At 44.4% G+C, this 4,248-nt stretch overlaps 1 protein-coding gene across 1 annotated transcript in view; it reads right to left on the minus strand.

Annotated features, from left to right (window-relative positions):
• Positions 1 to 4,248, minus strand: part of LOC132118142 (transcription initiation factor TFIID subunit 13) — a 254,939-nt gene that overhangs the window by 23,784 nt on the left and 226,907 nt on the right. The gene's annotated exons all lie outside the window — the stretch shown is intronic.

Genomic DNA, 4,248 nt, shown 5'->3' on the forward strand with positions numbered 1-4,248 from the left:
ACAGAGACGAGAGAGGGGAGAGAAAAAAAAAAAATATTCCGGTTCCCAGACGCACTGCTGCTCGGCCCTCCACCGGCTGGGTGGCACTGGACGGCCCTCGGCGGACGGCACGACACCCCTCCGCCGCCCGGTGGACGGCGACGGCTCCTCCGGTTTTGGGCAGCCGGCAGGAGTCCCCCGTTCCCTGCTCCTCCGGATACCTTCACGGAGGCAGCAGGCTCCGGCCCCCTGGCGAACGGCGCCGACTTCTCCGCTCCCTCACGGACGGCAGCCGTCCCTCCACATCGCGGGCGGTCGGCAGCGAGCTCGCCCGTCCCCGGCAACTCGCTCCAGTCCACCGCCTCGAGCGTCCATGGCGGCATCCTCTTCGCCTGCTCCGTGGCACCGCGGATTCACCACAGCGGCGAGGGATCTTCAGCAGCGCGTCCCTCCTTCTCCCGGGCTTCGGCACCACTGTAACGAATTAAACCTTAATAATCATCGAGAAGAAGGAGGCGGGAACCGGCGGACAATCAAACAAAGACTTTAATAATTCACAGTAAACACAAAACAGCACATCAGCCCCTCACGGACGACTGGTGCACTCAAATAAAAACCAAAACACAAAGCCCAGGCCTGGTCCTCTCTCGTCCTTCACTGTCTTCGCTCCAGTTTTATATCCTTCCATCTCCACCGTGGGCCGCGAGACCGGCGGGTCGAACAGGTGTAGCTCATCTCCAATCACTCCACCGGCCTCGCTCCCACGTCCCTCGGCCCCGCCCCACTCGTCACACTAATCCATGATTAAAATTAAACTGACTGATAAGTTTTTGCCCCAACGTAACAGGTTGCAAAAGATTAAATGCAGATGAAAAACCTACAAAAACCCGTGCAAAAGCTCCGCTGTTTTCCAGATGACGACTAAGAGTATTTATCAAGAACAGTTTTGCATCATCTACGCCTCTTCCAGCGCGATATGCAAACTGCAGCAGATCTAAAAGTGGTCCAGCAACTGTCATTATATACCTCTTGATCTCTTTTTCAAAAATCTTCATAACTAAGGAGGTCTAGGCGATTGGACGGTAATCTTTCAAGGAATTTGGTTTAGTTTTTTTAGGTATCGGTACAATAATTGAACTTTTCCACAAATCAGGTACCAACCCTTGATCTAATGACGATTGAAAAAGTAACTGGAGAACTTCACTGAGCTGGTCAGCGCAGTATTTCAGTGTTCTACTACATATACCATCTGGACCTGGGGCCTTGTTAAGCTGTCTTGATATATATATTAGATAAATTAATTTTAAAATTATTAGAAATACTCAAGGTCTTTTTAAAAATGGTTATCTCATCAATGACCGAGGATGTATAACGAGAAAAAAAGTCATTAAACTCATTAGATAGAATTAAATCATTTTCAATGTTTCCAATTGGAATGTGCATCTTTGGTACTAATGTACTCACTGCAGCCATACTCTTAATTCCTTTCCAGGCAGCTTTAAGATTACCTTCCATGAACACATCCTCAATCTTATTTTTATAATTATCTTTAGCGATTTTAATTGCTCTTTTTACTTCCCTATTTATCTGTTTTTTCTCCTCATTGGTCCCCACAAGAAATATTCTCTTCTTCTCGTTCAATATGCATTTTAACTCCTTCGTGATCCAAGGTTTATTATTAGGATACAGAGTGATCTTTTTCGTAGGTATAACAGAATCAACACAGAAAGTGATATATTTAGAAATGTTAACCACCTGATCGTTCAAATCAGAAGATGTATTCAAAAACATATTCCAATCGGTGCAATCTAAACACCCCTTCAAAACTTAATTAAACAATAAAACAATTTAAAATTTAAAACAATATTAGAAGGTGTCCATTCTTTCACATGTCATATTTCTTTCTTCACTTGCTTTATAATGGGAATGTATACAGAAGTCAGTAAAATCATATTGTGATCAGCTGAACCAAGAGGAGGTAAAGACAGAGACCGATACGCTCCCGGGATGGGACTGTAACATCTATCCAAGACTTTATCACCGCGAGTAGCGCAGGTAACATATTGATGATAGCCTTTTAGATGTTTGTCCATAAAACAATTGTTAAGATCCCCTAAAACAAATTTGGGAGCATCTGGGGATAAATTATCAAGTTTCTCTAGGGTGTTTTTAACAGTCTCAAAAGCCACATCAAAGTTGGCGCGTGGGTGAGTATATACCACAATAAAAAACAGCTGAGGGAACTCAAGAGGGAGATAAAAAGGACGTACAGATATTGCAATGAGTTCATTATCTGAATTACAAATCTTAAAACACACCATTACTGTTTTACACCAGCTTTCCTTAATATAAACACACACACCTCCTCGACTTTTGCCTGTTGTATGTTTGTCTCTATCAAGTCGAATAGGTGTTCCAAAACCTTCAATCTTTAAAGTACTATTGTCAACTGAATCATCCAGCCAAGTTTCGGTGAATACCATCATGTGACTGTTTCTGTATTCGTGCATAAAACTCACATTGGCTTGTAGTTCATCAAGTTTATAGCGAAGCGAGCGTACATTGCTTAGGAGTATTCCAGGCAGTGGGATGAATCTTTGAGCTCTCTTTAGTCTCGTCGATCTCCACCTCGCTTCCCGCGTTTCCTCCTAGTTTTCCTTTTCGATTCCTGAGTGTTTGCAGAAGACTGGAGAATTTCTTCGGGAACCTCCCAGGCAGGGTCGACAAAGACGGCATTAAAACACAGACTCATCAGGAACTCCCTGGTCAACACTGGCACGCTCTCCACCGAAACTCCGCCATTCACCAAGACGGTCGCATTTCCCCAGTTGATCAGCAGTAACATAAGGAGCACCAACTTCCACAGACTTATCATTTTCTTAGAAAGTGATAAGAAGGATTTAAGAACGATAAAAAAGATTTAAAACAGGACAAAAACCAACGTACACAATTGAGGCACACGCAGCTCAGCCAGTCGCCGCAAGAACAACGCCCGGAACCGGACTTAGGTGCGACTTATAGTCCGAAAAATATGGTAGTTGGACAAGTTAAAAAATTACATTTGAGAAATCACCTTAATGATGTCTGATGGGGGGGGGTTGGGGGGGGGGGGGGGGCTGGGGGGGTTGAGGTATAGTGCCCAGGGGCACCACACTGTCTTAATACGGCCCTGACTCTGACGAGTGCCTCAGTCTCTACTACTGAAAAACTATCCCTCAGTCAGCATGCGGCTGCTACCAGCACACTTCACTTTTGGGATGCTACTCTGCAAATTATAAGCAGAGCTGGTTTCCTTCAAACATGATGCTTAGAATTTAGGTTCATCAGACCAAAATATCTTGTTTCTCAGCGTCTGATGGACCTTTTTTTTTGCAAATTCCAAGTGTGTTTTCATGTGTCTTCACTGAGGAGAGGATTTAGTCTTCCCACACGGCTATAAAGACCAGATCGGTGGAGTGTTGCAGTGATGTTTGTCCTTCTGTAGGCTTCTCCTATCTCCACATATGATCATGGAGCTCAACTAGAGGGACCATTAGGTTCTTGGTCACCACTCAAACCAAAGCCCTTCTCCATCAGTTGCTCAGTTTGGCCAGAAGGCCAGCTCTAGGAAGACTCCTTGTTGTTTCAAACTTCTTTCATTAAGGGTAACTGAGACTACATAACCCTTCAGTTAAGCAGATTTTTTTCTGAACTCTTCCCCAGATGTGTGAGGGTGGGTTGATGTAGGGGGGTGGTGTTGGCGCAGTGGATAAGACACATGCCTTTGGTGTGAGAGACACGGGTTCGAATCCATTGTAAGACACCAATGTGTCCCTGAGCAAGACACTTAACCCCTAGTTGCTCCAGAGGTGTGTGACCTCTGACATATATAGCAATTGTAAGTCTCTTTTAAGCATCAGCTAAGTGAATAAATGTAAAATGTAAATGTGTGGTTTGACACAAACCTGTTTCTGAGCTCTACAGGCAGTTCTTTGACCTCAGGGCATTATCAGCTGTTAAACATCTTAATAAGATGTGTATGCTTGTTTATGCTAATTATGCTAATTAAAGCAATCAGCCACGCAGTCTATTCAGAACGTTCTGGTAAAGTTTATTTATATAAAAGAAGCAGGTGAGTTTTTGTGTGTGTGTGTGTAGGCCTTGTGTCTCAAAAACATAATTACATTCTGGGCAGCAGTTTCTCTTCTCTCTCGAGCCTTGCAGAACAGCTGATATACCACCCTGACTGACTTTCCCCCGCCTCTGTATTACTAGAGGAGGGCACTGCAC

The sequence above is a fragment of the Carassius carassius genome, chromosome 37 (assembly GCF_963082965.1).
Source record: "Carassius carassius chromosome 37, fCarCar2.1, whole genome shotgun sequence".
Taxonomy (NCBI): Eukaryota; Metazoa; Chordata; class Actinopteri; order Cypriniformes; family Cyprinidae; genus Carassius; species Carassius carassius.